This window comes from Lissotriton helveticus, chromosome 2_1 (genome assembly GCF_964261635.1).
Source record: "Lissotriton helveticus chromosome 2_1, aLisHel1.1, whole genome shotgun sequence".
In the NCBI taxonomy this organism is placed as follows: Eukaryota; Metazoa; Chordata; class Amphibia; order Caudata; family Salamandridae; genus Lissotriton; species Lissotriton helveticus.
In genome coordinates, this window is record NC_136059.1 from 940,218,369 (window position 1) to 940,242,202 (window position 23,834).

General features: G+C 43.8%; 1 protein-coding gene across 4 annotated transcripts in view; it reads left to right on the forward strand.

Moving 5' to 3' along the window:
• Positions 1–23,834, forward strand: part of HSD17B3 (hydroxysteroid 17-beta dehydrogenase 3) — a 910,057-nt gene that overhangs the window by 202,436 nt on the left and 683,787 nt on the right. The gene's annotated exons all lie outside the window — the stretch shown is intronic.

The window sequence follows — 23,834 nt, forward strand, 5'->3', positions numbered from 1 at the left end:
TGCACTTTCATGCCATGTCCACCTTCTATCCTCATCCTCAGCCTCCACTGGAGATAACTCATCATCTTTGTCTAAGATGGATATCCGTCGATTCTGCTCTGTAACAGCTACTGACATATTGTTTGCTTTCTCCCTCATTGACTCTTTCTCTGCAACAGTAAATATGGTATTCTCATGATCCTCAACCTTGCCATTATTTTCAGATCGATTACAATTGTTATCAATCTTAGGTGCAAAATTAAATTCCCCACCACCTTAGAGTAAAGAGTAACTCTTGGTCTAGTACCTGAATGAAAGTTCAATATCTGTACTAAGTGTATATCATTACTTTGTACCATTCTCAGTTCCTCAAGATGAGAAAAACAATTCAACAGAGTAGACCTATTCAAGAACATTTCTTGGGCATACAATAATACAGTAAAATCCATATTAAATGGAACATCCAGAACATGCAAAACTGACTGTACTGGAAGAATTTTAGCTTTTTTTTTTAGCTATGTTACTATTCATCTGTGAGAAAATGATTTAGCATGTGGATTAAGAATACCATTAGGGCTAAAATCTGAACTTCCAGCATTTAGAGGTCCAATATTTGTCACAACTGGATTAGCCTGTAGAACACAAACTACTGACTAACAGATTAATTACCAGCTGTCACCCTTGATATTTTTCCATAATTTTCTTCTTTTTCTACTGACTCCTGAATTGGAGAAAAGTGTAGTTTTCTAGGCCTTTTTTTTAAGTATCGTTTTTTTTTTTCTTTTTTTTTTTCCCGTGTTTTTTCTTTAGTACTTCCATTAGCTTAACTTTCGAAGCTGTGATGGCATCTTTACTCTGAATAATTGAAAATATAGGACCCTTATACACGGTGTCAGGAGAAGCAGATGCTAAGGCAGTGGATGACTCTCTGGAAGGAGAATCAAAGAGATCTTTTTAGGAATAGTTCTTTATATTCTCTCTATTATTATTACTATTCGCCTTGCTTTTTTGAATGTTTTGTAGGAGGCTGGTTTATTATGCCCACTTCTTGAAATTTTTGTTGTTGATTCATAGTTTTTACTCTGTTCTCCCCTGCTTTATTAACCAAGCACTTATGGATCAGCATAAGAGAGTCCAAAATGTAATAAGAGTTATTTGTGGATTTTTCCATTTATAACAAGATGGAGGATTAGATTTTTTTCAGATATTGCGGGGACTCAGAAAACTGAACATAGTACCCAGGCAAATTACAAAGTTCCGGCGTCGCTAATGTTTTACAAACTATGGATGAGTTATGACTTGGGGTACTACCAAAGGGTTTCATAATGTTGTTTTTTTTTGCTTATTGGCTGGAGCTATAGCCATAACGTCTGCGCTCCCAAACAAAGCTGGTCATTTTGTGTCCTCAATATCAATATCAGATAATGTAATACCAGTCTGAGATACAGCAGGTGTTTCGCCATCTCTAAAAGATGCCAAAGGGTTTTCCAAAGGTATAACCGTACCAGAAGGATTAGCAGATGGGGCTGAGAACTCCATGACTACCTAAGCCTCTGACAACTGATTTTCAGTTCAGGTAATCGAAAACCATTTCCTTCTCTCTCAAACTTCTGAAAAAAGGTAAGGATTGGGTTAAGGCCTTTCAGTGCATTTACATGTAGAAAATTATTTCTGAGCCGATTACACTTTTTTTTCTTACAAGCCTTTATCGAAACCATCCTCCCAGATCAAAGTTTTCTAGTTTTCTTTTGGAAGCTTCTGTTGAACTCAGCTTTTATACTTTAAATTCTTTATAGCTTAAATTCACTGGCCAATTGAGTGGCATGTTGACCGTTCACTCAGTCCAATCATAGAACACTATCAATATATTCAATCAGTTGACAAAATCTTTGCTGATCACAGCCAACAAAACCATATAACCACCTCTGTCACAAAACCATCTATCCTCCCCATACCTCTGATGTCACCCTCCTGCCGCTTGACTCTTCAACCTGCAGGTGGCAGCATAGGAGGTGGGTTTGTCATGGCACTCAAGGCAAGTGGGGTAAAGGACACGCTGGCCCAGGCCCCTGTCACCAGCAGCTTTCATAGAGTAAGATGTTGCATATAAGAACAGTTCACTGTAAGATCACATAGGGAAATCCACAATGTAATCCCTAAATCCTTTGCCACCCTTCATTGACGACATAGCAGGCAGCTCTCCCTTCTGGTATCTTTAATTCCTCAAACAGAGACGACTGAATGGGCACAAGTTGGATAATCATATGGAAGCAGTGAGTTCGTGATAGAGCAGTGACTCAATGACTCTGAAACTTAGTGACTCTAAAACTTAGTGACTCCATGAATCCCAGGCTACCTGGCTGACAAGAATTGATAAATTAATTAATTGTATGTGCTTTCTCCTTGTTCCCTCATCATCCGCATTTCCTTCAGGTGTTCTGTCGTAGCAAGTCCCCTTCCTCATGGGTTGGAGCACGGGCATGTGGTTTGGAGATTTATGGAGGATTTGGAACGTAGGTCCAAGTGAACACCTCCGATAATCTGCTGCCACCCCGCAGCTGAGGCGGTGGCCATGCTTACACAGCAGCCCAGAGACCCCACAATGACTGCAGCAGAAGCTGCACCCCCACCGCATCACCATGTCCGCATCCTTTCTCTTCCTCAGCGGTGCTCACTGGTGCTCAACAACTCTCAGTAGCACCCAGCGGCCCCCAGCAAACCAACAGCATATGTCCCAATGCAGCTTCTCCCCACCAAGCGCCCTTCCTCACGTCCTTCCTCTTTCTGCCCCCACTAGCTTGCCTTCAGATGTGATCCTGAATCACAACAGACATACTTACCAAAAAGTAATCTATTCATATGTGTGTCTTATGAACATCAAAAAAGAAAGAGTAGCCCCTTTCACCAGCATGTTCCAACTGCCATCAAATAAATCCAGGCCATATATTCTGTGCAACAGCAACACAGACAAGTTCAGGTCATATATTTGCTCTATGGACTTATCCAAATGAGAGTTTAATGTTGATTTGAAATCCCCTTCTAACATCAAGTTCCCATTTGTGACAACAGGGAACAAGCCTGCATAAAAATGGTCCTCATTGCTTGAGCCACATATTGGCGATAAGGTCAAAGTTACAATATCAAGCATGGCTAACAACTGACCACCATCGCTGCTGGTAGACACAGTCCGGAGTTGGTTGAGAATCTCTGAAGCCATGGTGGAGTGAGTCTGCATTGTGGCCGAGGGCTGGGTACTGAGCTACTGTGCACTGGCGGCTACGTGCGGTGTCTTAGCAGCTCTGATGAGAAGGAAAACGGCGGCTGCAATGAGTATTCAGCGACTGCTCCCGTCTGCACATAATGATCAGGAACTTTAATAAAGATGCGCTCGGAGGGCGCAAACAAGAGAGCGCTATGGAAGGAGCGGGCACGGTGAGGGTTGCCATAATAATTGGGAGCCCCCGGGCGATATCTGGTGGAGGACCCGGGGAAGAGAGCTGACTGCCTACTGGTTGGAGACGCTGCCACGGCTGGAGGGAGGCGGAGGCTGGCCGTATGCTACAGACTGCGGGCCAAACGTGACTTCCGCTTGTGAGTCCCCTTGCCGATTCACTGCTTAGCTTACACCCACTTTTCTTCTGGGTCATAGAGAATAATTGGGACAGACTGAATTCGAACTTCAAGGACTCATCCCCCTTGCCTGACCTCAAGATGGCCGCCACACTGGGGGACCCTTCTCAATGTTCTATCTCTCCTGGTCTAAATTCATTGGTCAGGGTCCTGATCTTCATCAGCCCTCACCCGGCCCTGTTCCTGCTCACCCATCAGGACATTTACTCTGAAAACGTTCCCTCGACAGCTGAGACCTAGCCATTTTGACTGATGACCGGTGGAGCTACCTCGCGAGCTAAAGGGGAGATGTCCTATGAATTCCATCCTTGACCTTCACCTACACCGCCAGTCTTTGTGCAAACTCTCCTGCGTCTCTCCTGACCTTATACCCCTCTCCCCCTTCACCCTACCCCTCTACTATTCTGCTCTTTCCAGCTATTGACCTTTGCCCTCTCTCGACCTTGCTCATAGTTCCCACCCTGTTTATCCACTGGACTTTCTTCTGTGAACTTTCCCTGTCAGTTGAGACCTAGCTATTTGACTAATGCCAGATGGAGCTTCCTTGTTTAGCTTTAGGGGTGTATGGCTGTGGATTCCCTCCTCGGACGTCACCTACCCAGTCGGTCTTTGGGCAGACTTCCTTTCGTCTCTCCTGCTGTCTTTTCCCTCATACTCCCTCTTCACACTTTGCCCTTCCCATCTCCACTCAAAGGTCATCGAGAAAACCATCAACAAGCAACTGGCCGCCTTCCTCAAGATGAACGGTTCCCTCGACCTCTCGCAGTCTGGCTTCCGGGCCAACCACAGCACCGAGACCGCCCTGATCGCAGCTACCGATGACATCCGAGCCCTGCTCGACAACGGAGAAACAGCGGCCCTCATCCTCCTGGACCTCTCCGCGGCCTTCGACACTGTCTGCCACCGTACCCTAGTACAGCGCCTCAGCAACGTCGGAATCCAGGAGAAGGCACTGGAGTGGATCATCTCCTTCCTCGCCGGAAGGACACAGAGAGTCCGCCTCCCCCCGTTCAGATCGGAGGCCACCGAAGTCATCTGCGGCGTTCCTCAAGGCTCCTCGCTCAACCCAACACTCTTCAACGTCTACATGAGCCCCCTCGCAGCCATCACACGCCAGCACAACCTCAACATCATCTCCTACACCGACGACACCCAGCTGATCCTCTCCCTCACCAACGACCCCGCCACCGCCAGAACCAACCTGCACGAAGGGATGACAGACGTAGCCAAATGGATGTCGAACAGCCGCCTGAAACTGAACTCGGACAAGACGGAAGTCCTCATCCTGGGATCATCACCGCCGCCTGGGACGACTCCTGGTGGCCCCTCGCCCTGGGCAGCGCACCCAAACCCACAGACCACGCACGCAACCTGGGCTTCATCCTGGACTCCTCCCTCTCCATGACCAGACAAGTCAACTCTGTCTCCTCGTCGTGCTTCAACATCCTGCGCATGCTACGTAAGATCTTCCGATGGATCCCCATCGAGACCAGGAAGACGGTCACCCAGGCCCTCGTCACCAGCCGTCTGGACTACGGCAACTCCCTCTACGCCGGAACCACCGCCAAGCTCCAGAAGAAACTCCAGCGGATCCAGAACACCTCAGCACGACTCATCCTGGACATCCCCCGCCCCAGCCACATCTCCGGACACCTGAGAGACCTACACTGGCTCCCGGTCAACAAAAGAATCACCTTCCGGCTCCTCACCCACGCACACAAAGCCCTACACAACCAAGGCCCAGGATACCTCAACAGCCGCCTCAACTTCTACGCTCCCAAACGCCAGCTTCGATCGACCAGCCACGCCCTTGCCACCGTCCCCCGCATCCGAAGAGCCACCACAGGAGGAAGGTCCTTCTCCTACCTGGCCGCCAAGACTTGGAACTCCCTTCCGACCCACCTCCGCCTGACCCAGGACCACCTCACCTTGAGGAAGCAGCTTAAGACCTGGCTGATCGAGCGGTAGCGGACCCCCTCCCCCCAGCGCCTTGAGACCCTCCGGGTGAGTAGTGCGCTATATAAATGCTTTGATTGATTGATTGATTGATTTTTATCTCACCTTTCTTTCCTCTCTCAATGTGTTGCTTATTTTTGATGTAATGTGTAATTGTTATGATTTTCTGTAACATTGTGTAACCTAATGTAAAGCGCTCTGATACCTACGAGTCTAGCCAGCGTTATATAAAACTCAATAAATAAATGGCTCTAATATCCATTATCCTCCCCTGTTCATAATGATATTGAACCTCAGCACTGAATGGAAGGACATATCTCATCAAACCAGCTACACATCTCTCCCTATTTTGGTTACTAAAGTGGTATTGTAAATGATACCAGTGTGAACGAAGGAGAAACGTATTCACTTCGAAAAAGGGTTTTTATGTACTAATGCAATATCAACATTTTTTTAGTGCAACCTTTTCAGCAGTGCTTGTCCCTACACAAGAAGTTCAGCATTTGTGCATTCAGGATCGTTACATTACAATGATTCATTGAGAGTAGCGCATATTGGATCACAAAGTATTTTTTAACCACATTGTTAACATGTTACATAATCACAGAATAGTGAGTTAGCTAGTGTAAATAAGAGAAGAAGATAAAGAAATGTAAGAGCCAAGTGAGGACAGGGGCTATTGTGGTACAAAGTAGGGTAAATCATTGTAAATAAGGGTTTGACACTGGCCTCCAGGCATGTCCAAACACAATCTTCATCTCCAGACTTACAGACGGAATAGGAAAAGGTGATCACCATCAAATACACACAATCACAGCATCAAGAGATCATAATAGGGTGCCTCTGGGGCAGTTATAATCATACAGTAAAGTATCATTTGACGATTCACTCTCATGCAATCCTATCCATCTCATCACCTCCAACAGATGAAATTTGGGACTTGACCAGGTGCACGATGCATGAAGCATCAGGATGAACAGATTTTTCATCATGACTTCCTGGTCAAACCACACTGTCAGTGGTGAAGTCTGGATATTTTCATTTCTGGGTTGTTGTGTATCCAGACTTGCAGTCAAAGTCCTGAATGATGTTAGTCGGCTAGCAGAAGAAAGAAATGGGAACTCCCCATCATCTCTTTTATAACCAAACACTAATAGCAGGGGGTTTAACATTAGGAAGAGAACTTCATCCATTCATCCAATAGCTCTGTGTCTAAGGAAAGTGCTGCCATAGGTTTGCAAGTGTATCCTTTAAACCATAGCCCTTCCAGTATATATACATCTGCAACATAATCATTTGGGGATCGCTGAATATTTCAAGTCTAGACAAACACGAACCGTCACCAGTAAACAATACTGCTTTGTGGTGTCCCGAGGGCATTCTTGTTCTGCTAATGCCATATGCTGGGTTGATTTTTGAAGAAGAGGTTCCAGGGTAAGAACAAAAAGTAAAGGAAAGGCGGGATAGCATTGAATGTTCCATGAGACTCGGTCATCTTGGGTAACAAGAGGCATTTGTTTTCAGCCTTGTCTGAGGCACATGGCATTGGTTTTGTAAAAGTTTTTAACTTCGGGCCTTGCCATGTTTTGTCATGCATTTTTAGGAGATTGCTCCTCTCAACATTTCAGCATTTACAGACAGAACTGTCCTGGAGAGTTTGGTGCGTTCTGATATATCGATCGAACTTGAGGCCAGTCAACTATTCATATTATTCCTTCTTAATCATAATGTCACAGTCCAAGAATGCTATTAGTTTATAAAAATCACACTCATATGAGTCCCTATCATGCTTCAACAATGAGGTCAACATTGAGCCCATCATTGAAGGACTAAAACAGAGAGTCGTAAGAAAATGATCAGGCACATTCATGAGGGGTCTAAGTAATAGTAATAATAACTTATTGTACAGTTAGTTAAAACTCACAATGTAAAAAAACATAATCATTCAGCGATAAAATTGTTTGGCAATATCTTACACTATTACATTTAAAACGTTTTCACTCTCAAGTAAATGTCTTATCAATCTCAGTTTCTGTTTATGTGCTGTACTTTTCCAGGGTAATAAGGAGCTTGCGCTTCGGAATACAGGACACAAATGTAACAACGCATGGTTCTAGATGGGCTATCTCAGTTTGTTTTCAATGCTTCCAATTGGAGGACAATAAAGTGCTTGTGCTTCTGAGTACTAGACACGATTTGGCAAGGCCTGTTTCAGGACTGGCTATCACAGTTCTTGATTAAGTGCTATAGCTGCTTACTGTCTTCCTTGCGCCTTTTGCTAGGCCTTGAGTTTTCTAGCCACTACCTCAAAGTACTTTGTTAACCTGCAATTTAGTTGGATCTCGTCTGGGTTAAGGCACAGCTTTACAGCCTGCCTGCAGCTTCTTATGCCCTTTTGATTCCATATTACTTGAAGAAAGGCACACCTCATGTCCATCAAGCTTGGGCAGATAGAGATTATGTGTGTTAGATCCTCTTTTCCTTATCCACAAAAACGGCAGGACTGTTCTTCTTCTTTCCTTTTCCAGGGTGCCAGGTGAGAAAGAATTGGTAGAATGCCAAAGAGCAGTTTAAAAAAAAAATCTTTTGTCTTCTGTGTCAGTTCCATTTTCAGATATGCTTGAGGCTTAAGAGCTTAATAATCATTCAGCACTGTCCATCCATGGGCCCTCTTGGCCAGGGTTTCCTTATCTTCTATTGTTGATATTAGTTTTGTTGTTTTTGTTACTAACTTTTTGAAACTTTTATTATCTATTGGATGACTCTCAAAGGTTTGTCAGTTCGAGGGATCACTGACTAAATATTGACGGACACAATATAGACTACCCAAAATATCGAGGCCAAAATATCGACGGACAAAATATCGAATTCCTATCTACAAACAGGTAAGTACCAAAATATCGAGTCCAAAATATCGTTTATATATATATACATTGTATAAATATCGAATTTGTAAAAAATAATGTTAAATAGAAAAATTATTAAAAATAAATAGCTAAAATATACTTAAAAATACTTAAATTACCTTAAAATTATTAAATAATTAATTTAAATCATAAAAAAATACAATCATATCTGTTAAAACATATATATATATATACACATAATATTATTAAAAATACACAATATTATTAACGTAGTATAGCGTAGGGGTAAAAATTACTATTCCCACTCCTGGAAGTGCAACAGTAGGGAAAGCGTTGGATAGCGTAGGGGTAAAAATGACTATTCCAACTCCAGAGGGTGCAACATTAGGGAAGGCGTTGGATAGCGTAGGGGTAAAAATTACTATTCCCACTCTAGCGAGTGCAACAGTAGGGAAAGCGTTGGATAGCATAGGGGTAAAAATTACTATTCCCACTCCAGAGAGTGCAACAGTAGAGAAAGCGTTGGATAGCGTAGGGGTAAAAATGACTATTCCAACTCCAGTGACTGCAACAGTAGGGAAAGCGTTGGATAGCGTAGGGGTAAAAATTACTATTCCCACTCCAGCGAGTGCAACAGTAGGGAAAGCGTTGGATAGCATAGGGGTAAAAATTACTAATCCCACTCCAGCGATTGCAACAGTAGGGAAAGCGTTGGATAGCGTAGGGGTAAAAATGACTATTCCAACTCCAGAGAGTGCAACAGTAGGGAAAGCGTTGGATAGCGTAGGGGTAAAAATGACTATTCCCACTCCAGAGAGTGCAACAGTAGGGAAAGCGTTGGATAGCGTTGGGGTAAAAATTACTATTCCCACTCCAGCGAGTGCAACAGTAGCAAAAGCGTTGGATAGCATAGGGGTAAAAATTACTATTCCTACTCCAGTGAGTGCAACAGTAGGGAAAGCGTTGGATAGTGTAGGGGTAAAAATTACTATTCCCACTCCAGCGAGTGCAACAGTAGGGAAAGCGTTGGATAGCGTAGGGGTAAAAATTACTATTCCCACTCCAGAGAGTGCAACAGTAGGGAAGGCGTTGGATATCGTAGGGGTAAAAATTACTATTCCCACTCCAGAGAGTGCAACAGTAGGGAAAGCGTTGGATAGCGTAGGGGTAAAAATTACTATTCCCACTCCAGTGAGTGCAACAGTAGGGAAAGCGTTGGATAGCGTAAGGGTACAAATTACTATTCCCACTCCAGAGAGTGCAACAGTAGGGAAAGCGTTGGCTGGCATAGGGGTAAATTTTAATATCCCCACTCTAGTTAAAATAAATTAATATAAATCACATAATTATAAATTAATCAATAAAATTTAATTACCAATTAAGAATTAATTAATTACCAAATAAAAATTAATTAACCATTTTTTAAATAAATACCAGTTAATTTATTAACATGTTTAATTAATTATATTAAATTACTTCCCACCCTATTCCCCTATAAACCCACAACCCGCTACTAAAAATAAAAAAATATTATTCACATAATTATCAATTAATCAATTAATAAATATTAATTATCAATTAACAATTAATTAATTACCAATTAAAAATTAATTGACAATTTATTCAAAATAAATACCAATTAATTAATTAACATTTTTAATTAATTCTAATTAAATTACTTCCCACCCTATTCCCCTACAAACCCACAACCCGCTATTAAAAATAAAATGATATTATTCACATAATTATCAAACAATAAATTAATAAAAAATTATTAACAATTAACAATTAATTAATTACCAATTAAAAATTAATTGACAATATATTCAAAATAAATACCAATTAATTAATTAATTAACATATTTAATTAATTATAATTAAATTACTTCCCACCCTATTCCCCTATAAACCCACAACCCGCTACAGAAAATAAAATAATATTATTCACATAATTGTCAATTAAACAATTAATAAAAATTAATTATCAATTAACAATTAATTAATTATCAATTAAAAATAATTAACAATTAATTCAAAATAAATACCAATTAATTAACATATTTAATTAATTGTAATTAAATTACTTCCCACCCTATTCCCCTATAAACCCACAACCCGCTACAGAATTAAATTACGCAAAAATTAAATAACATTAAATTAGTTACAATAAATTACAAATAAATATACACTTTTCACACATAAACTAACATATAAAACACATGAAAAAATTAGATATTAAAAAGTCGATATTTTTAATTAACTATATTATGTACTTCGATATTTTGACTGTCTATATTTTTAAATTCGATATTAAAGTACTTACCTTCAATTTTGGATGTCTATATTCTGTCCATTCGATATTTTGTCCATTCTATATTTTGGACTCGATATTTAGGTGACTCGATATTTTGGATTCGATATTTAGACCGTTTACCCAGTTCGAGATATTCCAATGATTCAAAAAGGAATTCCTGGCTGGTGATTTATCTCTGGTTGACAGTTCAGTCCAGAGGTGGGACCTTAAGGATCCTTGCACTGCTCCTCTGATTTTATGGCAGCTTTTTATGTAAGTGCCTCTTCTCCCCACTGTTTGTCTCTGTAGGCCAAATTCAAGTCGTATTTGGGCAGGCGACACGTAGTTGGGCAGCTGGAAAATAGCTCTGTATGTTCTACTGAATATTTTTTCCCAAACTGTCGCGTCTTCCCCTTGCATTGGTTCACTCCCGTATGTGAGCATTGGCTGCAGACGTGCCCTGATCACTTGTAAGAGAGGATCCAAGGTTCGGTCTGGAAGGACCTTCTTCGAAGGCTTCATTGAGAAGTAGAATGTGGTACCTTTCCGACGCAGGGCCTCTAGTTGTGGTATAAACGATCCTCTGCTGTCCAATAGTACCCCAAGGTATTTGTAGTTGGTTACCCGGTCTAACCTCTGCCCTTTCAGGTAACATGAAAGTTTCTTTGATTTATTATGATTCACTGTAATTACTTTTGATTTGTTTAAGTTGATCTTTAATGCATTAATTTGTGAAAATGTATTTGTGGTGTCCAGAAGGTGTTGGAGTCCAATTGGAGACCGGCTTATTAAAACCAAGTCGTCTGCCTATTCAAGGTTTGATAACAAGATATTTCCTAGCCGTGGGGTATGCGATTTGGCTTGATCAAGTTTTCCTGGAAGTTCTGCTAGAAAAAGGTTAAACAACATGGGTGCCAGAAAGCACCATTGGTTTAGGCCTTTTTTTGGTGTTAATTCGCCTGAGAGGTGCATTCCAGATGCCAGCTTGATCTTGAGTGTCGGTATGTTATAAAATCAGCTGTTTCAAGAGGGGCCTTGGTATCCCCCACTTTTCCAGCTTCAGCCAGAGTTTGGTGCGATCTACCTGATCGAACGCTGTGCTGTAATCTATGAAGCATATGAATGGCAAGCTTTTTGCTGTTTTAACCGCATCTATCAGTAGGCTAGTGCCGTGCTGTTCTTTTTTGTTCCCTGTCCACTGCAAAACCCTGTTTGTTTTGCGGGAATGATGCGTTTTAAAGTTGCTCAAGGTGTTAGTTCCTCCAAGAGTAGTCCCGCCTAATACATTGCCTCTGTGTCGATTAAGGCAATAAGTCAATAATTGGTAGGATTGCTACTTTCGCCCTGCTTATAAATTCGGCTTATTATCGATCCTTTCCAGGACGATGACATGTCGCTGCCTTCTTGATTCTCTTGAGGACTGGTACCAATGTTTTGCTCCAAAAATCAGCGTTGTGTTCATACATTATTGGTGGTATTCCATTTGGACCAGAGGCACCTTCCAATTTCCCTCTTGATATTTGTAACTTGATCCTGGCTGCTGTTATTTCGTTGTTTTTTTCCTTACTGCTTGATGGAGATTTTAAGTGCTTTGTTCCTTCCTCTTTCTGATTTGCATCTTTGCCCTCGAGCTCAACCTGGTGGACGCCTTTGTTTTTTACATCTTTTCCTCTGGATAATTCCACCACTGGGTTTTTATCTTTGAAGTAACTCGATAAGTAGCGTGCCCAGTTGGGTTCTGATATGTACGAGTTTACTCCGCTATGTCCTGGCCGTTGAAGGTTGTGGATTGTCTTCCAGAACCTAGCGCTGTTCTTCAATTTCAAGTCATGCATTAGTTTTACCCAGAGTTCCTCTTTCATTTGCCTTTTTTTTCCCAGATCTTCCTTTTTTGCAATGCCTTTAAGTTCTATACCTCCTCTTGCAGGGCTTCGTTGTGTGGTCATATACGGAGCTGCCTTAGAGTTTGGTTTATTTTTCGTTTTAGATTTTTAATCTCAGGTGTTGTTGCCTTACTTAGTAGGTTGCCTAAGGTACTCCCCTTTGGTATTTTTGGTTCTGTTGCATATGTTTTTCCTACATCCTTTACAAATCCTTCACAAGCCTCTAATTAATTTGTTGTAATGTTAGTTTTTTGATAGATAATAGTCTTTGCATTGTTTGACAGCTGCTCTATTTTGTTGGCATTACACCTTATCTGTCTAAAATTCGAGGTGTACTCTGTTCCCGCACTTTTCCTTACTTCCATGTCGTGCCCTCTGGTTACACGTAGTGTCACTTCTTGTGGTAAATGGTCACTTTGACTGTTTTCACCTATTCTGAATGAACCTTTGTTGTCGAACAGTGGAAGAGTTACCAGGGTAAAGATGAGGTAGAAAGAGGTGGTTGAAGAGAAATATGTTAATGCTGGTGGGGTATCCTCTTTGAAAAAAGTGAGAAATGAAAATATATTGATAAATACAAATACATTTGTAGCGGTTGGAAACGATACAACCGGATCACCTGTAATCAGGAATGTATAATCCCTCCTCTGCAAAACCCATACAGCTAACGGAATCTGTAACACAGTGAAGGACATAAGCGCAACATTTTTTAGAGAGTGCAGAGCTTTCATGCTCAGAACAAAACATCAACTGTAGTGACAATCTCATTATCATCTACCAAAACCCAGTTGTGGGTGCATGCTTCTCGTTCTTACCCGATATGAATGAGAAGGATACCTCACCTCACCTGGCTGCGGCTCAGGGAAAAATGAGGCACCGCTCTATGAGAAAAAAGTAGGAAAATACCCTGTTCACTTTGGCATCCTACCAATCTCAACATCCCAAAAGTTGCCCATATGCTGCAATCACGACACGTAAACACACACAACACAAGATTAAAAACTATTATATATACTGTTTGATATGGCTGCTTAGTTTGAAGGATATAGTGTTCATGAAATGATAATCACATACCTTCATCACATTCATCAAACTGGATTGTAAGGTGGCTAGTCCTACTGTCTTAATGAGTCTAATGGTAATGCCTATGGTGTTATTGCTAAAACCCCAGAATTCACCTGGCGTGTCTAAATCCTATATTCAAATTCGAGGATTCACAATATAACACATGCTGATTGAGAATCAAAAATCAACACATGCTGATTAAAAATCAACGTTGTCCCCCTCACCCCAAAGGTGTATAATGTTAAGCAGAGGGTGGGAAGCGTAAAAAGTTATTTGATTTGCCTGCTCAAATTCACAAGCCCCATGGCACAATAGCCCATGTCTCAAAGCAGATGTCGTATGGGCAAATTCATAGCATAAAACGAGATTACACGCAGCCCTGCCGCGTGTTATCCAATCCATCCAATTTCTAACCTGGTTGAAGCACCCATACTGCAGAGTGTCACTATTCCCAAAATGTAAAAATGATCTCCTGTCACACCCCACACCCTGTTTGAACCCCTTTTTGACTGTTTCTGAATCATGGGATGGTATACATATGTCCCCCCATTGTTATGATCAATATTAGTTGACACATGGGGTGTGACAGGAGATCATTTATAAATGTTGGTAATAGTGATACTCTGCAGTATGGGTGCTTCAACCAGGTTAGAAGTTGGATGTCTTGCCCATACGTATTTATAACATCTTTAGGTATCACCTACTGGCCGTTGTAAATATGCGAGGGGAGTGGATGGTAATTGGCTAGGCATACTCCAAGATAGATAAGAGCTCGTGAGAATGAGCGTGATCTCAACCAACACATAAGGGTCATTTTGATTTCATCTGGTAGTACTCTCCAAACAAACTTTCTGATTATAGCGTTTATGAAGACTGCTGGTTTATACTCAATAATGGATATGCTGATACCCAGTTTTATCTTTTATGAGTAGAAACACGTTGTATATGTATGACAGAACACTTGCGCTATTTGTAATCTAACTTGGGTCATTTTTCCATCCAAATGAATCATTAGAGCATTACATCTTGATTGAATGCTTGGAGACTACAAATCAAGACATTCATGTATATTTGTTTGAGCATTAGTGTTGATAAAGATTACGAGTGTCATACATGGGCGCAACGCTAGCGGTAAACTACAATTTCCATGATGCTCGTGACGCGTATGGGACGTGTCACGAGCACACAGTTTCCCAGGCGCATGCGACTCCCACAACGCTAAGGCAGGAGTCTAGTGCTTTAAAAATGGCGGCGCGGAACCACCGGTACCTCCCCGATGGCTTGGATGACCACCAAGAGGTATCAACGGACAGGTAAGCCTGTGTGCTGCCCGTCTTCATGTTGGGTATACTGCTCCCCTTTCAGGGTTTTTGACAACACGCGGCAGGGCTGCGTGTAATCTTGTTTTATGATATGACTTTGCCCATACGACATCTGCTTTGAGACATGGGCTATTGTGCCAATGGCCTTGTGAATTTGATCAGGCAAATCAAATAACTTTTTACACTTCCCACCCTCTGCCTAACATTATACACCTTTGGGGTGATGGGGACAACGTTGATTTTTAATCAGCATGTGTTGATTTTTTATTCTCAGTCAGCATGTGTTATATTGTGAATCCTCGATTTTGAATATAGGATTTAGACACGGCTGGTGAATTCTGGGGTTTTAGCAATAACTCCATAGACATTACCATCAGACTCATTAAGGCAGTAGGACTAGCCACCTTACAATCCAGTTTGATGAATGTGATGAAGGTATGTGTTTATCATTTCATTAACACTATATCCTTCACACTAAGCAGCCATATCAAACGGTATATATGTTAGAACTGGCTATTTCTGGTAGGCTAAGGCTGACGCCAAAGCCAGGCAGAAACCACCATTCTAGTCAGGGCAAGGGAGTCACACGCCAAGATAACCCCTGCTCACCCCCTTGGTAGCTTGGCACGAGCAGACAGGCTTATCCCGGAGGCAATGTGTAAAGGATTTGCGCAAGCACACAACAGCAACAACATCCTAGGCACACCACAAAAGGAACTCCACACAAGGTTATATAAAAATAACTTTTGTATTGTCAAAACACATCAGATAGAAATCACACATGTACATTGTGCCAACTGGCACGGGCAATATTCACAAGGGATTATTTACAAGACAGGCCCACATGGGCCACTGTCAGAATCAGCACTTAGTAGAAATAGCACTTCTAGAACATAGAATATAGGATATAAAATCACTGTAGCACAAATTAGCAAGTATAGCACACAACCAGTAACTACTGGTAACAGGTAAGTACCACCTACGCAACCCTAACCACCTTAGGAGAATGTCACGCAGGGAACCAGGACCTCACTCGGACCACATGTACTGGAAAGAACAACCACCTAAGAATAAAATACATTTAGGGGTGTAAGCAAGAACAAAACACATGATGTATAAACAACACATTCAGAGGTGTAAGGAAAGAAAACACATGCTGCATAAAAACATTCAGAGGTGTAGGAACAAGGAAGACACATGATGCATAAAACATTCAGAGGTGTAAGGAAAGAAGACACATGATGCATAAAAACATTCAGAGGTGCCAGAACACAACTCAATAGCGCAAAAACACATGATGCCTAAAAACATTCAGAGGTGCAAGGAAAAACCACACAATTGCGGAAAAACTTACATAAGCCACCACCCGTGGCAGTCCCTAGGCCAACTGGCCTTGTTGGGGCTCGGACGCCCTGTGTCTAAAAGTCAGGGGCCTAAACGTGGCAGCTGCCCACGAAGTGCTGGGCAGCTGTGAAGACAGTGATGGGGCCAACGTTGGAGCCTTCCAGGCTCTGAACAAACCGCTTGTGTCCCTCAAGAGCCTCACTGGGCTCTAAACATCATATGGGCGGTGAGCCCCTCTGGACTCTAAATAAAAAATGCCCTCAAGAGCCTCACTGGGCTCCAAATACAGTAAATGCGGCCACGACCCTCGCTGGGCTCTAAAACTGATTAATGCCTGAGCCCCTCGTGAGCTCCTTAACAAATGTGGCGCCTGAGCCCCTCGTGGGCTCCTCGACAAATGTAGCACCTGAGCCCCTCGTGGGCTCCTCGACAAATGGGGCGCTGTGAGCCTCTCGGGGCTCTCACAAATATGGCCGGTCGGTGGATTCCCCCTCCCTGGGGGACTCGAGAACAGATATGCCCCCTGAGCCTCCTGGCTCAAACCACCAAGGCCCTCACGCGGGAGGGGAGGGTCGGGCACCGTCAATGTGCCCCGATGCCCTCCTCCTTAGGAATGGACCCCCCAGGCCCCACTCACCGGCTGCTCAGGGGCGCTCGCGGAGATCCGGGTCTCCCAGCAGGCCTCTCTTCTTCTGGGCTGCGGGACCGGCAGCGCTCCACATGCGCAGGGCTCTCACCGGGACACGGGAGCCCTGTTTGGCAGACACCGACATCCTCCCTCTCGCGGCCAGCATTTCCGGTCTCCCTCTCCACACGGGAGACCGGCAACGAAAAAAAGACAGGCTTCCGCCGGGCAGGGGGAAGCGGAAATGACCGCCTCGAGGCCCTGCCCACGTTGCGCCACTGCTTGCCTAGCTTCCTGTGACTGAGGGCCGCCAATGGCAGCGCGGCCCTCGGTCGAGAGGCGGGCCCAGCGCCCTCGAGGCAAACTCCGGGCTAGCGGCGACGATTTCGAGGGGTTGGCTCCCTTGTGAAAGTAAAATTATAGCGGCAAGGCCCCCGGCGGGGTGGGCACCTGCCAGGGGCTTAACTGGGCATGAAAAGCGGGCAAAAATGCCGGGTGGGCACCGGCTATAGCACATAAAGCGCTCCCAAGTGCTAAAGGACAATCCACAGCGCTCCTAGCGCTAGAAAACAGATAGAGTGCTCCCAGGTGCTCAGGGGGGAAATACAGCGCTTCCAGGCGCTAGCAGGCAAACAGAAGGTTCAAGTAAAAATAAAGCGCTCCCAGGCGCTAAGGGGGCAGAGTCCATCAAGCCCCCAAGGCAAAGACTCCCATAGCAAAGGGGTCCCAGCAACAAGTCCTTCAGGTATCCAGGGGCTGGTCAGGGCCCAGGGAGGCAAGCCTTCCCCTGGGCCCAAGCAGCAGCACGCCCCTGGCAGGATTCAAGTCAGAAACAAGAACATTTTCAGAGTGTCACAGCACCCTTTTTATACCCAAAATCCTTTGTCTAAAGGGTGCAGGCAGTGTGAAAACCAGCTACAACTGGTTATAGGGAACTCCTTTCAGTGTGAGGGGCAGAGGCGACAGCCGCCCAGCAGGAGGTGGAGCCAGCATTGTGGCAGGCAGGCACAGCCCTATTCACTCCCAGGTGCTATCTCCTCCCACCACTCTAGTTGCAGATGCAGTCATTCAACCAAGGGCTGACTCAGTCAACCTCCTGGGGGCTCCCCAGCCCCTGTCACCCTCAAACCAGACAGTCAATCCACAAGCAGGCCCAGGCACACTCCTGGAGCCAGGCGCCAGCCAATCACGTGCCAGCAGACTCACTACACACGCACACCCATGTCTAGAAGTGGCACTTCCACACTAGACACATTCCTGCCACATACATCATTACGCAGCATTCAATCTCACGAGTTCGCACATACCAAACTCGACCCTGCACTCCCCACACATCAGGAACTACCATGGTCACACATATTCCTCATGCATTCCTATGGGAGGGCAGGTCACTCACCACACATACACAGAAAGCTCACGCACTTTACACTGTACCGCAGTGAAAAAGTGCGCAAAGGCCTAAAATCACCAACACCAGGTTCCAGAAACAGGCTAGGAAAAAGCAAAAAGTTTCGGGGTGAACCTGCCAAAAAGGGCCAGGTCCAACAATATATAATAGTTTTAAATCTTGTGTTGTGTTTGTTTACGTGTCGTGATTGCAGCATATGGGCAATCTATGGGATGTTGAGATTAGTAGGATGCCAAAGTGAACAAGGTATTTTCCTACTTTTTTCTCATAGAGCGGTGCCTCCTTTTTCCTTGAGCCGCAGCCAGGTGAGGTGAGGTATCCGTCTCATGCATATCGGTTAAGAACGAGAAGCATGCACCCACAACTGGGTTTTGGTAGATGATAATGAGATTGTCACTACAGTTGATGTTTTGTTCTGAGCATGAAAGCTCTGCACTCTCTAAAAATGTTGCGCTAATGTCCTTCACTGTGTTACAGATTCCCTTAGCTGTACGGGATTTGCAGAGGAGGGATTATACATTCCTGATTACAGGTGATCCGGTTGTATTGTTTCCAACCGCTTCAAATGTATTTGTATGTATCACTATATTTTCATTTCTCACTTTTTTACACTGTGCAGTAGCAATATTCTAGTTGGTCCTGAAGAAGGCATTGGACGGAATGCGGTCCGGATGTGCTGAAACATGTTGACCTCTTTTTGAAACATAAGACAGTTATTTGTTATAAACTGTCATTTGCACTGTTTTTAGTTTGGATTGCGAGAGACAAGAATAAATACGGGGTCTGTCGTAGCTCAATTTTAAATTCACATATTACTCTTGTTATTTTGCACTGCATTCATTTCCCACACAAGTCAATTGCTCTCTTCTGGTAACTTACCATTAGAACAAAAAACATTCTCAGGCTCCCCGGTCCCTATGATGGGGTTGTAGCCCTTAGTGTCACTAGAGTGGCCTAAAGAGGAGACCCAGATGATGAAGCATGTCACCAATTGGTGAGTGATGGGAATCCGTTCATCTAAATAGGTCTTCTCATTTAGATAAGACTCTGAATAGTAGTAGCGTAGACATCCAGGTTTTTGCGGGGTTTGGAATACTCAGAACATTATTATTGTATTTTAGACCCCTGGATATTTGTAATATTGAAGCCTGTAAATTCTCTACCAGAAAGAAGGACTGCTGGGCTGCCTGAAAGGACTGCCTCTCTGCCAGGCTGCTGCTCTAAAGGACTGCTGCCTTGCTGTGCTGACCTGCTGCCCTCTTGCCAGGGTAAGTTTATGACTAGACAGCCATTTGTTGAACTCATGCCCCAGAGTGACTCCAAGGGTTAGTTTGCTGGCCTCCTGACTAGAGCCTCAGGGGCAGATGGCTCCAGCAACCTAGAACCCACCACCTGGTCTCTGCCATTGATTGGACTGATTTACAAAGGTAAACTTACAATCTAGTGTATGTTTACGATTGTTTGATATTCACAAAGGGATTACGAGTGCTCAGTCTATGCACATAAAAAGATAGATCTTTTAATGTGCGGACACTCCGCACTTGTGAAGATACTACTCGTAAATTCCTTTGTGAATAGCAAGCAATCGTAAAATTACACTTTCATGTAAGTTTACCTTTATGATTCAGCCCTGTGAGTCTGACCCTGCCAAGTGGTGACATCCCAGTCCTAAACCTTTCTAAGTGGGTCGGAAGGATCTCTGCCAGCCCATCTGTGGACCCACCTGAACAGGCCCATTACCTGTGCTGCGTGGCGCAATCCCACATCGCCTAAGCCGGAAATGTTCTCCTGCTGCAATGACTTAATTAGTAGTGGTAAATAATTTAGAGCCACCCCAGGACCATGCCAGAAAAACCCAAGCAGGTTTCAAGGTGTGGATCAATACCTGGTGTACAACTGTGCTGAATCTTCAAGGAGGTCGAGAAGAATCAAGACTCAGTGTCTAGGAGGGCAAATCTCTGCACTGATCGTCAGCGACTGGTCTACTGTAGCAGTTTATAAGTATGTCTCCCCCTTTATTCTTTCACTCCACTGGATTAGGTAGCATATTTTGACATACCCTTAATTCTTATTTTTGTCAATAGACTAGTCAACTATCCACAAATGCAACTATTCTCTCCACAATGTTAAGACAGCTCTAAAACAAACCTTCTCTAACAAGAAGGAATGGTTAACTAAACCCTCTTTATAATCCCATCTCACACCCTTTTAACACTTTCTTCAATCCCAGCCAAGCCCTGATATCAACTATGTCCCTAAGCGAGTGGACATATCGTAAGGTATACCACTGTATGCAATTTCTTACATCACCATTCACTTACCACTAACATTAACACTATTCTGTTTGTGCAACCCACAAATCTGTATATTTGTGAGCTGCAAATCCTGTTACTATATATATAATTTCTGGAGAAAATGTTCTTGCTGCAAAAAGAAATCTGATAAATAAATAAATTAATACGGACTGCTGATGTGCCTCAGGGACAAAAACTGTTCAAGGGCTCTAGTATATGGGAAGGAATCAGCTGCCCAGTGGAGAGCGGGCTATTCTAGACCGAGGGAGCCGCAGAAAGCGAACAGACCAGGAGCATTTCCTGGACGGCCATGAACTGTGGGAGAGATGAAAAGTTACTTTTACAACGTTTTCAAATGGTGTCATTTGTTTGGCTTCTGAAGGATCACAACAAAGCCCTACAAATCCCACTAATATATTTTCCAGTGACGTTTGGAGCACTCTCACATTTTCCAGTGAAGTTTGAGGCAAGAGTTCAACAGCAGTAAGGAAATATCCAAACTCATGAAGCCTTCTTGGTCTATGTCCTCCTACTTTACCTGGCTGGAAAGTGATGAGAATCAAAAAAGGCAATGATGACAAACATAGGACTTGTGAACGAGGCAAGGCAGCAAAAGCATCTGAAAGGACTTTTGCGGCTGCAACGTCCATCTTTATCCTGACTGGAGCTTTTGGTGCCAAACCCTAAGGTTTCAGTGGCGATGCTCATTCTATCTGATTTTGAGGAACACTTTCCTGGTTCAGCATCCTGACATGCCCCCCTTGATGAGTTTAACTTCCAGCAAAATTACTAAGGGACTACTTTAACGCTAATAGAGTGGGAGTAGTGGCATAAATTGGTCAGGCTTCCGACTTGTTAAATTTGCAGTATCTCCACTTTGTTGAGAGTCGGAGGAAAGCACAGTATTTACACGACTGGAGCTAACACTCGTAAACCTTGACCTGGAGGCCTGTCAGGGAAATGTAGCATTAACCCCCAAGCGCAGGAAGTAATCTTCTTGCATATTAGGCCATCTTTTTGATATTTTGAGGAGCGGGTACTTTAACATGGCATCCACTTGGCAAACCTTCAGTGCTGTGAAGGTTCTCTTCATAGCGCAGAGGTTCTGGCTTGTAGGCAGGGATCTTGAAATACGGGGGACACTCATATGGCAGGGTTGTGGAGGTCCTGCAAACCATCCACAAAGTTCTTAATGACGCCCTAAGTTCCAAAGTAATACTATGACTGTTCGACCCCAAAAATGTGTACTTGAATTCTGCTCCACAGTCATTGTCCAGAATTTGCAACTAGGTCCTGGCCAACAGTGAACATTGCCTTTGATTGGTGCTCAACTGCTTTTTGGTGCTTTTTTACCTTAAAGCTTTACAGTTCCTATCTTCAGTTTGAATAATCCTGATTAAGTAGTTTTCTGTTGGTTTGTCTTTTACTTGTTTGTGAATTTTTTTTATTGTGCTGCTTTCTTGCAGTTAATATTGTTTTGTACTGTTTGACAACTGCATGCATTTTTCTTAGGAAAAGCCTGCTGCTTGTACCCTGGGAACCACGGGCTGAGAAGTATTTTGTAAAACAGTCGGAGAAATGTTTTATAACCTAACAAGGTTGAGTCTTATGAAATTGGTGGGATATCCCCACCCAAATTAATAATTCACTTTGTAGAAGAGTAGGATCTGCTTCTTATAGTTACCCCCACTTTTTGCTGATGTATCACTGTTTGTTACTTGCTATCCAGGACCCCAGTTGAGCTGCTTTCTCCTTTAAATTGATTGCATGTACTTAAAGTACACTCAAGATTGATACTGGGGTACCCTTATCAGTCCCTAGTATATGGTACACTATATACATAGGTACCCCAGAGGCCTCTCAAGGGCTACAGCATGTATTATGCCACCCCTGAGAGACCATTCAAACTGACAACACAAATCTGCTACTACAGCCTGCTTAAGGTGGTGCATGCACCCCTTACCTAGATATAGGCTCACTATATCAATTCTAAACCACTGCACATATAAACCTATCAGTCACCCGTATGGCAGGCCTTATCAATCCTGCAGGCAGGGTGCTGGGTTTTATGTGAGAGGGTGCTACTGCATGAGCAGAACCCCTCTGCAGCCTTCGGAACCTATTTTCCCGGGGTTGCAGCCAACCATATATATTTAAGTGCATTATAACCTTGCGGTAAATGCTAACTTTAAAACGGCTGCTTAGAAACATGTTGTGTTTGGTGTCAAACACCTTGGAATCATACCTCCACACCAGTAACTGGTGTGGGAGGTATGATTCCTCCCTTGTAGACCCACTACTGTGGGTCACCGGGTTACCCGTACCAGCTTTCTCGACTAGGGCATCAGAAAATGGATGCTGCCAGCCACAGACACGCGTCTGCCCTCCTGCTGCTGAGCTGAGCTCGAGCAGGAGAGGCTGGACAATAGGTTTCCTGTCTCACGGTTGTGTGACCACCGCCCAGACAGGATTTAGTGTATTGGGGCTGGGTGGGTGCACTCTGGGAGTGCCTGACAGTCTGCACTAGGGGCACATTTGGTCTCCCTATGCATAGTCCAGTTCAAACCGGTTGCAGAAGCCATTTGCTCCTGGTCTGGTGTGAAACTGGTCAAAGTTCATAGGTGTAACCACCCCTCTGTCCTGACCCTTCCATAGGTGGGTCCCTAGAGTTTGTTCCACCACTTCCTTGGGTATAAAGTAGGAACCCTGACTACAGGACTTTAGATTCGACCTGTACTAAACTCTGCAAGCAGAAACCAAGTACTTCGACGAGCTACACTAGTCTGGATGACTGAAGATCTCCCTTGGAGCAAAGGAGTTACTCCTCTGCAAGGCAGGCACCTTAAATACATCTGACTGGTTTGCATCTCCTGAGTGCCTGAGAACTCTGAAGATTTCTGCAACACAGGAGGTGGGTTCCTGAGTGTTCCTGAAGTCGATCTGCCCTCTCAGCAATTCTGTGACCAGTATCCCTCGTGGGGACAGTGCAAACCAATCCCCTGTGCACTGGGCACTTTTGCAGCAGCATAAGCTTTTTGGCCATCCCTGAGGCTGTGCTTTGGGCTACATGTAGTCCTGATCCCGAGCAGCAATTGCATGGAAGATTTCCGGCCTACACTCCACGAGTGTACCGTGGACTGGTATTGTGTGATTCAGCTTGAGGTTCCT